Source organism: Gymnoscopelus braueri (assembly GCF_963280865.1).
Source record: "Gymnoscopelus braueri genome assembly, chromosome: 16".
Taxonomy (NCBI): Eukaryota; Metazoa; Chordata; class Actinopteri; order Myctophiformes; family Myctophidae; genus Gymnoscopelus; species Gymnoscopelus braueri.
The window spans coordinates 38,748,431-38,761,815 of record NC_137616.1 but is presented as its reverse complement, the minus strand read 5'-3'; the positions used below and the strand labels follow the sequence as shown (position 1 = coordinate 38,761,815).

At 41.0% G+C, this 13,385-nt stretch overlaps 1 protein-coding gene across 7 annotated transcripts in view; it reads right to left on the bottom strand.

Moving 5' to 3' along the window:
• Nucleotides 1-12,621, bottom strand: part of filip1b (filamin A interacting protein 1b) — a 46,481-nt gene extending 33,860 nt beyond the window's left edge. For 3 of the 7 annotated variants that reach the window (XM_080453946.1, XM_080453945.1, XM_080453940.1), the window contains exon 1: nucleotides 12,080-12,619. The gene's annotated coding sequence lies outside the window, so the exon portion shown is untranslated. Of the gene's footprint in view, nucleotides 1-12,079 lie in introns of all 7 variants that reach the window. The other 4 variants (XM_080453942.1, XM_080453944.1, XM_080453943.1 and 1 more) reach the window with 2 other exon arrangements.
• Between the last annotated feature and the right edge of the window lie 764 nt (nucleotides 12,622-13,385).

Sequence of the window (13,385 nt, the reverse complement as noted above, 5' to 3'; positions counted from 1 at the left end):
ATCCTCAAACTGTCGGTCAAACCACCTAACTCCAATTTGTGGAGTTAGGTGGTTTGCCCATCATTGATTAGAATGGGGGCGGCTAGGAGTCCGTTTTGTCAACGGGGGGGTGGGGGGGGTGTTTCACTGTTTCAGACCAGTCCTGCACATGAACTCTGAAGCCGCACTGAGGCCCCTGCTGGAAAGCATCCCAGCCCAAACATTAAAGTAACTAGTAATTGGGCCGTGCAACCCGGAAATGACCGTAATAATCCTAAAACGGGAGCAAAAATATTAAAGAAAAAAAAATATATATATATATATATTTTTTTGTGGCCCAGTGGCCCACCGGGCATTTGCCCGGTACGCCAAATGGCCAGTCCGCCGCTACACGCGCACAACGCTTGTAAATCTGCTATTTTCCAATAGCCAATGTATTATAGTGGTTAAATAAATTGATTTGTATGCTGTATTAACTAATTTTGCTGGGGAACCCCTGGAACTACCTCAAGGACCCCTGGGAGTTCCCGGAAACCCCACTTTGAGAACCACTGCTCTACTATAAGTAAAAATTGAAATATTGGCATATTTTAGATGGCTGATGACTTAATAATAATAATAATAATAATAATAATAATAATAATAATAATAAACTTAACTAGAGTGATAGCCCTGCAGCTACACCCTTATGGGACATAAGTAGAGGAGACACTAAAAATACCCATTTAAAATTTCACCAACAAACAGCTGCTCCTCAGATGCTCAAGGACCATCAGGGCAAGCTTGAAGTGAATGGAGCAGTTGCTGACCAAGCAGCTATTAATAATTCTCAGCATGTTGTTCATATGCTTTGATATTCAAAGACACATGTCCTGTGCATAGCAGGAATGTGACGGGTAATGATTGCATTGAGCATTTCTTGCACTGATGACAGCGAACAGGCAATTTTTGACCCTTATTTAACGAATAAGACTAGTACTAGGCCTCTCCCCCAGGACCAATTCTTCCAGCTCACTCTGCTAGTCTGGGTTGGGTCAAGGTAGAGGCAGTGGTGGAAAAAGTACTCAAATGTTTTACTTAAGTAGAAGTATCAATACTGCAATATAGAAATACTCCGTTACAAGTCCGGAATTCAAAACGTACTTGAGTAAAAGTACAAAAGTATTGGCATCAAAATGTACTTAAAGTACCAAAAGTAAAAGTACTAAATGTTTGAAAATAGCAGATCTACAAGCTCACAACGCGTCGCGACGCGTTGTGAGCTTGTAGATCGGCTATTTTCAAATAGCCTATGTATAAAATAGGGCTGAAGTGGTTAAAGGTTCTATGACATTCATTTTCACTTTTTTTAGTTTCTTATGTTTTTTTGGGGGTTTTATGACCTCAAATACACCTAAAAAATCTGAACTTTGAACATTCAGTGGATTTTCTGTGGTCTGGGGTTTTCTGAATAATTAGGCTGAAAAGTAATCTGAGCTTGGCCCTTCGACAGTGAGGTCACAGTCGATTAATCCCGCCCACTCTCCTCCTCACCCCTCCCCTCCCCTATACTTTCCTTTGGGGGGGGGGGCGGAGCAGAGGCGATGATTGACAGGCAAAATCCCTCACCAGCGACACCCGCAGGCAAAGAGGCAGTTGAAAAGGCTTTAGAAATGTGAGAGAAAAACACCTGCCATGGAGTGGAATTTTTTGTTACAACTTTCTATACACGTTTGAAGGACCATGACAAAGACTTTTAATGTGTGGTAAAACTGAACGTCATGAAACCTTTAATGTGTGTTTTATAATATCATAATTTATAACTGAAAAGTAACTAGTAAATCAAGTTTTCAAATAATTGTAGTGGAGTAAAAGTACAATATTTGCCTCTGAGATGTAGTGGAGTAGAAGTAAAAGTATTGGAAATTGGAAATACTCAAGTAAAGTACAAATACCTCAAAATTGTACCTAAGTACAATACTTACAGGCTGTAAGTAAATGTACTTAGTTACTTTACACCAGTGGTGGGAAAAGTACTCAAATGTTTTACTTAAGTAAAAGTATCAATACTGCACTGTAGAAGTACTCTGTTACAAGTAAAAGTCCGGAATTCTAAATTTACTTGAGTAAAAGTACAGAAGTATTGGTATCAAAATGTACTTAAAGTACCAAAAGTAAAAGTACATTTTTTTTTTTAAATAGCCGATCTACAAGCTCACAACGCGTCGCAAAGCGACGCGTTGTGAGCTTGTAGATCTGCTATTTTCAATTAGCCTGGGTATAAAATAGGGCTAAAGTGGTTAATATATGTTTCATAATATCATAATTTATATCTGAAAAGTAACTAGTAACTAAAGTTTTCAAATAAATGTAGTGGAGTAAAAGTACAATATTTGCCTCTGAGATGTAGTTGAGTAGAAGTAAAAGTATAGACAATTGGAAATACTCAAGTAAAGTACAAATACCTCAAAATTGTACTTAAGTACAGTACTTCAGTAAATGTACTTAGTTACTTTCCACCACTGCTTTACACCACTGGGTAGAGGGCAGAGTGCAACATCTCTCAATGGGTCTGGTCTTTAAGATACTAGAGGATCAGTGCCGAGATACATATACCTATCAAACTACTTCTCTAGAGTGATTGATGCCCACGGGCATAGCACCAGAAGGAGATCATCTGACCTCATTCCCCCCAAATTAGGCTCAAGTAAGTCACGATTCAATCCCGAGTCGAGTCATACCATTGACTATAAAATTGATACTCAATACCTCCTTGCTTGGCACTCAGCATCACAAGTTGGATTCGTATATGGGGTAAGGCCCTGCGACATAGCGGCATGTCCAGCGGGTGTAGCCTACTTGTACATCTAGCTGCCTCATGCTACGTAAACAGAAGATAGGCTCCTGACCTATAGGGCCACATGGATCGGGAAGTTTTGGTTCCCAAGGCTACTTACTTACTCATATATTCCAATAGCAATCATTGCTCTTTAGTGAACAGAAAATGCATTTTCAGGTCAGGAAAATAGCCGATCTACAAGCTCACTTTCTTTTTTTTTCAAGTGAAAGTGAACGTGGTTAAGTCTGTGTGTCTTTTATGAATATTGAACCAATGCAAAGTATTAACAAGAGCGTGCGACTAAATAATATCTACATTGGATCCATTGGAACACACAGTTTATTTTCTCCACTTCCCGGAAAGTAAGGTTTTTGGTCATACATGGTTTCTGCCCGACAGCAACGATTTGTATTCGTAGTGAAGAATTTTGTTCAGCCATGCAGAGTCTGCAGACACTCTGATGCACGCACGCACGCACGCACGCACGCACGCACGCACGCATGCACGCGCACACACACACACACACACACACACACACACACACACACACACACACACACACACACACACACACACACACACACACTCTCTCTCTGACATGACTTAATAAGGGAATGAGAGGTCTGGGACGAAGGGATTATGAGGATGCTCCTGTCATTGTAATTCACAAGCAGGGTGGGGGTGTGCAGTATGTACTGTTGCTATTACCAGTGGCAGACAAAAAGTACTCAACCCCAGTACTTGGTCCCCTTCTTTTTCCCCTCCACACAAATCTCTTCACTGAATTTAGCCTATCTACATGCTCACAATGCGTTGTGAATCGCGATGTGATGTGTTGGGAGCTTGTAGATGAATTGGCAATTTTCACTCATTTCTGAAATAGGGCTTAAGTGGTTAATTTTTGTAAGCCTGAGTCCCAGTCACTTCATAGAAATGTATTGAAGTCAATGGTACTACAGCTGTCGTTGAGATGTAGTGGAGGGAAAGTTATAAGTAAAAAAAGAAAAGAAAAACTTAAGTAAAGGACAGATGAGCAGAGTACTACTGAGTAAGTTACTGTCCACTGCTGGTCTACAGTAAAGTGGGGTCCGGCGACCCAGGGGTCCTTTGGAGGGTACCAGGGGGTTAATAGCACAATATCACAATTAAATAACCACTTTAACCATATTTTCATACATTGGCTATTCAAAAATAGCAGATACTGTACAAGCTCATAGTGCTGTTCTTTTTTACGTTTTTTAAAGAAACATTTTTAACTAAAATCAATCCCCTCTGGTGACGGCCTGTACTGTTTTATAAATTCCTCCATAGAAGGCGAGCATAAACCATGCAAAGTGTTATACACGGCACATGCCTGTTTAAAGAGCTTCCAGTTATCAAAGCTAAACAAATATATATTTTTAGGATGCTGCAGTGATCGTACCTATGTGTTTTTTTTTATGAAATACCTTATGGCTCGCTTATATAACTGTTCTAGGGGCTTGAGTGTGTCGTGGAATTCCGGATCAATCAGCAATCGATAAGGCACATACAGTAGGAGTCGAGACAATATTCTAGGTGGAGGTGGTTATGCTTTATGTACATGCATCATGGTCAGAAGTACATTAACACTCATGTCAGTGGTACGGTAGTTCTGCCACGAGCACAGGGCAGACAGAGATCATAGTTATACTGTAGCTGCCTGAAGGACAAACTGAACCATAACAGGATAGGCTGTACCAAAACAATAGCTATTAGGGTTTGTGGAGACATTTAGGCTCTACAAGCTGTCAAATATCATAATGTATTGTAAAACTATTAAGTGATGGTATAATATAAAGATTAGATACAAGCAGCCATATAACTTCTTCCTCAAGTGTCATCACACCTGTGCAAGACCAATTTGTGAAACAGTACTTGATGTCTACTTGAGCTGCCTGGCAGCTCCAACTATTAGAAAAGGCCTAATTTGTTTGATTGAATTTTTCAAAGTTAGGGTCGAGTCCAGGATGACTCTGAGGTACTTGAATTGTGTTACCAATTCAAGTCTTATTGAATTGGTATATATTTTGTATATATTTTTGACTGAAGTACTAGCGTTGAGTACTTTGTCCATCACATAGAATCTGAATAGAATCCGCGTGTTGATGTGATCCTTTCTCCACCCGTGGAGAACCAACCACTCAACATTGTAGGGCGTAATGTACCGTACAGTACTTGACCAATATCGGTATCTAGCACCCGTGCTTGAAATAGTGACACTTACAGTGAGGGCTTGAATATCAGTTAAGTGTCCAGTTACCATCTTTAGCAGGGTCACGGATATAGCATAAATAGACAGATCATTATTGCCACTTACTAGTGACAACTTGCAGCGGTATACACCGTATGACCACGTCAAAGATGCTGCTATTTCTGTGCTGAGGTGGGTGATATATCATCCTCTTAACTAGTCAGAAAGAGCAGGTTTATGAATGTGCTTTAAATGTTATTGGGTTATTAAAATGTATTTCATTCCTGAAATGCAATCAGTCCCTATAGCGAGCCTATACTATATCATCTCGGGTGGAAAACTCCAAATAGCAAAAGTAGCAGATCAACAAGCTCGAAACGCGGCGCTTCGTGCTGCGTTTCAAGCTTGTAGATCTGCTACCTTTGATGCTTTCGCGTGACGCTGTAGTATGATCAAGTAGGGCGTTAATTAACGAAATAAATCAAAAAGTTAGAACATGGAGATAAGAGGTTTATGCCCGACAGCGACGACATGATGGTGTATATAGATGGTAAACATTACAGGAGATTGTGGATGAGCCCAGTCTTTCAGCCCATGCAGTGACCTAACATCCATACATGCCTTACATGGGAGTCTTAAGCTCTCACAGTAGAGTGACCAGCCTGGGCCACAGAGAGGCCAGGGCAGAAATAGAAGTCATAAAGCAGACATGGTTTGATAGCATCAAAACCAGGTCAGAGGGAAACAGGTTTAACAGAAAGTCAGACTATACGCAGTCAAGCCTGAGAGTTAATTTGAAGGGATATTTCAACTTTAATAAACTTCATTTTAACGTCTATGCTTGGGGGTGCACAAGTCTTATGTGTTTTTAAGTTGCTTGATTCAATATTTAGATATTGCCCATTGCTATACACAATGAACATCAATACATGTTAGACTCTTTGACACCACACATCCCTTGTTCTGGTGACTGATATTGTCTTTCTAATGTGTGAGGGGGCCGTGTTTAAAAAAAAATAGATTATTATTGTTATTATTATTATCATTATCATTATTAATTTTCTTTCTTTTCTAAATGTTTTAATTTTCAAACAAATTAATAATAATAAATAGATACGGTCCCCTCACCCATTAGAAGGACAATATCAGTCACCAGAACCACGGGGACGTGTGTTTTAAATGAGTCTAACGGTTAAAAAGGTGATTGAAGTTGAATGGTCTTACAATATCTAAATATTGAATCAAGCAACTTAAAAACTGTCTGGGGTGCACACTCAAAACCCAGAGTAGACGTTAAAATGACCCCAGAAGTGTTTAAAAGTGAAATACCCCTTTAACTCTGAGAGTGCACAAAAGGAAACCAAGTGGACCCGGAAGAAAACCTGAGAGGAAACCGCAGAATGGAAACCCAGGAGATGCTGGATTCAATCCAAAGCCAGCGATGGAGGGAGGGGATACGTGTGGGTACAGAGATAGGGGGTCTTAATATCCCACCCATGACCCAAAATTGCATTATAAAACAAAATGCCAGACGCCAGAGGATTAACCACTTCCTCATTCACATCAAATCTCTTTACATTTACATGATATATTTAGGCTGCTGTCTTGTGATGACCTTCAAGGCACCCCCTTACCTCCAGGACATGATCTGTATAGCCTTCTTTCATAGTGTGATCATCAACACGTATGCTGTTGAATGTTAGCACCGCTGCTATGCTATTAAAAGAATACAGTGAAACCGTTGTTATTGCTGATATATATATCAATCTGGGAACCCATCGGCAAAAAGGATCTTGAGAGATGAATAATATATAGACAGGTATCTTGCACAGTTGTCATGTTTATGTGGCTGCGATTGTGACTACTTGCTGCTCTAGTATAAATACTACTATTGCTGCTATTATATACAGTAAGTGTCTATACATGTGTTTTTCTACAGTAAAATGGCCATGACTTATAGCACATTATATGCCTCATGTTTCATTGCATATATTGTATCATTATTTCTTTGTTGTAGCACAGTACTTTGTGGACCTCACAAAATTGCATTTAGCTTCTTGTACTTATACTAGTAGTGACAAATAAAACCTTCTTGATTCTACACCCCTTCCCACACACCTTAGATCAGAACACAGGGCGTCCTGCGACAACCCTGGCCAATGCCCCAATTGTTCGGGACTCTTCTCACTCCTGGCTCACAAAGCATGTGAAATGACAGCAGTGGCAAGCATTGGGAGGAAGTAATTGGCATAATGACTAAATTGGGGGGGGGAAAGGGTGTAAAAAAATATGACACTATCACAGGGGACACATGTGTCACCTTTCTGTCCTCACGCCCCTCCTTTATCCCGGAGTCTAATCAGTGGTGTAAAGTAACTAAGTACATTTACTCAAGTACTGTACTTAAGTACAATTTTGAGGTACTTTTACTTTACTGGAGTATTTCCAATTGTCTATACTTTTACCTCTACTCTACTACATCTCAGAGGCAAATATTGTACTTCTACTCCACTACAATTATTTGAAAACTTTAGTTTCTAGTTACTTTGCAGATATAAATGATTACATTATAAAACATACATTAACCACTTCAGCCCTATTTTATACCTAGGCTATTTGCACAACGCGTCGCATCGCGACGCATTGTGAGTTTGTAGATCTGCTATTTTCAAACATTTTAGTACTTCTACTTTTGGTACTTTAACTACATTTTGATACCAATACTTTTGTACTTTTACTCAAGTAAATTTTGAATTCCGGACTTACTTGTAACAGAGTTCTTCTACATTGCAGTATTGATACTTTTACTTAAGTAAAACATTTGAGTACTCTTCCCACCACTGCTAATCAGTGGGAACGGGTCCAGAGCGATGACATCACTGCTCCCACAGATGGGGGCTGTCAAACAGGCCGGACAGACTTTTGAATCAGACACATTGAATCAGCATGATGTCACTTCCCTCATTAAGACACAGGCAGACAGAAAGCAGCGGAAAATCCATTTACTCAAGTACTTATACTTAGACAGAGTGTGGTGATGGGGTGGGGGGGGGTGATTGTTGGGGGGGGTCAAGGTATAGGGAACGGGACAAGGAAGAAGGGAACTGCAAGAGAAGGGGGATAGATGGATGGACTGGAAGAAGAGAAAGGGCAAGAGAAGGGAGAGAGGAAAAGCAAGCCGCAGGTGTGTGGCAGGGAAAGAGATGAGAGAGATGGAGACAGAGGCAGCAGGTTTATGAGAGAGAGGATGGGAAGGATAGAAGGAGCATGAGAGAGTGTTCGTTTAACGCAGAGACCTGAGGGGTCCATTTGGTTCCATTTGTACATTTAGGACTTTATTGCCTGTATGGGCAGCTCTATGGGCAGCTCCTGAAGCCAAAAACTGTTTTCTTTTTTTTCCCAGCAAGTTTGGCCTGCTAGTCACTGGTTTTACGAGAAATGCATGGCCACTTTATTACAGTCAGTATATAGGTTACATCATAAATTATTCTACATTTCACCCACAAGGACATTCCGAGGAACGCAATAAGATGCGTGTATTTTTACACTCTTTTTTAGATCTCAGTGATTTAAGTTTATCACAATTCCGTGTTTACACAACTGTAGTGGTTGTAGTTGGTCTCCCCTGCTCTTCTAGTCAACATTTACATCTTTTGGTCGGGTAGGACCACTACTGGGTGACAAGTGGTATTGCGTTAAATTAAAAGGAAAATATCTCACCTTTTCTGTTTTAGCTCAGTCAACAGTAGATATTTCAGCACTCTCACTGAGTCGCACGGGGGACCGTTCAAAGTTTATGGAAATGAATAGTCATTAGTAGCAACATTAGGATTTTGAGGTTAAATTCTTAGTTCACTGGCTATTTTCGAAACCAAGTACTCCAGTACTTTACTTCAAACACAAATTTGACAGAACAACTTTCACTTGCAGTTGAGTAGGCCTAATATTACTTGACCAGGAGTATCTATACTCTGACCTAAGTAGGCCTGGTGGATTTGAGTATTTTGTCCACCACTGATGATGTCAGCAGTGTTTCGGTGTGATGTCACCGCAGTGTTATGGTGTGATTGTCCTTGGGTGACAGAAATGACACCCAAACGAACAATCCATCTGTGTGCTCAGCTTTCTGTTTTGATGGCATGGCAACAGTAGTTGTTATGAAACCAAACACGAGGGCAGACATTGCTGTCACCCCCCACCTTAATGCACACACACACACACACACACACACACACACACACACACACACACACACACACACACACACACACACACACACACACAGACAGACAGACAGACAGACAGACAGACAGACAGACAGACAGACAGACAGACAGACAGACAGACAGACAGACAGACAGACAGACAGACAGACAGACAGACAGACAGACAGACAGACACACACACACACACACATACTCGCACACACACGTATACACAGAGATTGCTGAGCTGAATTAGAAAAGTGATCTCATGGTACCAAGTCTTATCACTTGGCCTTTGGCTGCCGCTGTGAGAGGCATGACCGCAGCGTCACCGGCACATACTGAAGCAAATGATTTAAAAAAGTGGGGTGCGTCACCCAGCAATGATCTGAATGCATACACAGATATATGATCATATGATCTGCATACACAGTAAGATCCTCAGTGTTTATTTAACTCTGAGAGATGTACAACTGCAACCAAATCGTCAGAACAAATACCAACTGTCACCTATTGTTCATGAATAATGATAGATTTTTTCAAAGCAATTTCAAAAATAGTTAATCTAGGCTCACAATGCATCACATCGTGACACTTTGTGAGCTTGTACATCGAATATTTTTGCATTTTTTTTTTTTCACAATGCTCAAAATATGCCAGGGTTAATTATAATAGATTTGAAACAACAAATGCGATAAATAAGAGCAGTCTGCTCTTTGTTCTAATATCACAGATTAGTACATTTCCAGAGTATGCAGCAAAAAAAAAGAAGGAAGGAAAACAATTTACAGTTTCCCACACCCAGTCCATAAACTATTTTCCACTAACTGTATCTAAACAAAGGAAAGTCCTTCAAAATAACCTGCAATGAAAACAGCGGAAAAAGTCTATTAATGACTTGTCCCTACTCCCTAGAGATTGTCTGGGCCGGGCATCGCAAGCTGGCTGTGGTGATATCCAGTGGTGGACAGTAACAAAGTACATTTACTGTACTTTTTTTTTCACTCAACCTTTAGCCTATAGCCCCAGTAAAACTGATTAAGCTAAAATTTCCCTTCAAAAACAGGTCATGATCATCGGGACTTGTGGTTCACACACACACACACACACACACACACACACACACACACACACACACACACACACACACACACACACACACACACACACACACACACACACACACACACACACACACACACACACACACACACACACACATTATTGCTGCATCACTGTTACTTCCCCTCGCATCTTGATGCTGCAGCTATTAGTGCTTTGCAGTTCATTCCCCAGGGGGAAAGCTTTCAAAGTACTCTCTGGTAAAAGATCTATTCAATTAATGCCTCCACTAATGCACCATTTCCTGAAACACAGACATTTACTGGCCGTGTAAGAGGTGCCTCATAACTCAGTGATTCACTGTGTGCCTCATGCTGGTCCATTCATGACTCAAGTCTACGTACCAGATACATTGGTTTGGCGATATGTCGGCCATTAGTTGACTTTTTTTGATGGCATCTGTGTTTTAACAGCTTTCAACCTGGCATCCCTAGAATTTAGGCAAAACATTTGAAAAGTCTATCTTTTTTTTAATAGCAGATTATTATTATTATTTTGCTTATAAGTTAAATGTTCTCAAATAGAAACGTTAATAAAAAGTTCCTCAGATTGATTTGAAAAGTTTTGAATTATTTTGACAAAATTATCGGTAGGACTCCAAAATGGAGACCCAAAAAGTGGCATGTTCCTATGGATGCTTCTTCCAAGCTACTTTCTACTTTTGGTACTTTAAGTACATTTTGATACCAGTACTTTTGTACTTGTACTCGAGTACATTTTCAATTCCGGACTTTTACTTGAGTATTTCTACATTGCGGTATTGATTGCTTTTACTTAAGTAAGAAATGCGAGTACTTTTTCCACCACCGGTATGGAGGCACCTGTCTCAACTACTATGCCACTGACAGGCACAAGTGGTGTATTTGTGATTAGTGGTTAAGCAGCACTTGTCATTGGTTTGAATAAGGGTGGAAAGTTAGGAAGTATTCTCGTTAACATGACTGGGGTCTACGACGGTGTAGTTTGATATTATTTCAAGCAGCACTCCAGTATATTGTATACAGTCAAATCCGTATTCTGACAGTGTAAAAAATGGAACCAAATGGACCCGTATCTCTGAGTTGAAATTAACACTGTGCAGTGTTTGGTCAAGTTATGTCAAGCTAAATGTAGTTGTAAAACCCTTTAAAAACAGGCATCGGTGCTGCTGACGGAACAAAATAATGATACCCCCCCATGATTTATTTTGATTTAACAGGTTTTTATTTTGATTTAATAAGCTTCATTTAATCTTGATAAGAGAGTTTACCAACATCAATAAAGAATAGTATTTTGTTCCACATGCTAACCATTGCTCCTGCTGTAGCGTCGACCCCTGAATTAATCATTTAATTACAATTTGCACCACTCACATCAGCACAGCTCACCTTTGCTCCACTTTCACAATGTCTTAAGCACTTGAATGTGTAAACATTGACTTACTGTAGCATTGGAGCAGTGCTTCTCAAACCTTTTCATGTCAAGGACCACCAAATTAAAATGTATGTGGCCGCGGACCCCCATCTGAAAATATGTTGTGCCAGGGGACCCCCATACACGATTTGCGTTGTTAAAATATTGATTTTTTTCCTAAACTTTTCAAGACGGAAGCCGAGCCGATAGGTTTAACAGATTTTTAATGCTTAACTCATTTTTCTGGGGACCTCCTGGAATCCCCTTAAGGACCCCTGGGGGTACCCAGACCACCCGTTGAGAACCACCACATTTAGAGAAATGATATGTCATCAAGGTAGGCAGTCTTACCTGGCGTCAGATGTAATGAAGTAGTGAAGTAAATCCCAGAATTTCAACCGTCCTATTCAGTTGCAGTCAACTTCTGTCAGATTAGCAGCATGCGGAAGAGGTCACAAATTGTCAGAACACTATTTTTGTTTGTGTTTGTTTTTCTAGTATGATTTTTTCTTGTTTCTCCTTTCAATGTGCTCCTTCTCTGTCAGCATCCAAAGCACAGTAGAGTAGTCCTTCCCAACACAGCTTCAGTTCTATCAACAGTCTGTAATCACACACAGTTGTTGTTGATTTTTCTTCTCCTGAAATGTAGTTTCTCCTTTTCCCCCTTAAACTGTCCTTTAAAATTTTGCTCCTCTTTTTTTCCTTCTCTTCCATCCAGGTCCAAAAGCACAATAGAAGATCGATATGGAGAAGAACAGTGAGCCTACTGTAGTCCTGTCTCCTGAAGTTTGGTCTGACAGTCTGACAGCTCTCACTGACAGGGTGTGTGTGTGTGTGTGTGTGTGTGTGTGTGTGTGTGTGTGTGTGTGTGTGTGTGTGTGTGTGTGTGTGTGTGTGTGTGTGTGTGTGTGTGTGTGCTGCGTGCGTGCGTGCGTGTGTGCGTGCGTGTGTGTGTGTGAGAGAGAGAGAGAGCACCAGAGTGAGCAGGAGAGAGGGAGGAGAGGGTGGTAGAGACAGAAAGAAAGATAGTGGGACAGCGAGAGAACGAGAGAGCTATACAGACAGTGTGTGAGGGATAGTACAGACAAAGTGTGTTAGTCCTCTTCCTTCTAGTTGTCCGTTTCTGCTTTGAAGAACTTGCTCATTCACTCATATCCAGATGTATGTACGTGGTGACTTCAGCAGCTCGGGAGAGGAGCACGAACGGCCTCTGTCAGAAGGAAGGAGACACTTCTCTGCTTTTGTTCCTAGACAGAAGAATCTAGAGCCCAGTATAGTCTGGTTTGGGCTATATTTAACTGCTGCTCTCAGCCTCTCTCTTTCAGCAGCTGAGGATTCAGACTGAGGGAGGCCTTCACAAGACCCCCCCACCCAACAAGCAAAACACACAAACACATGTGCACACACCCACACCCCCACCCCCACCCCCACCCCCACGCGCGCGCACACACACACACACACACACACACACACACACACACACACACACACACACACACACACACACACGCACACACACGCACACACACACACACACACGCACACACACGCACACACACACACACACGCACACACACACACACACACACACACACACGAACCCTGTGTCTGGGGAAGTGCTCTCTGTGTGTCTCTCTGGCTGAGCACTCCTGATACA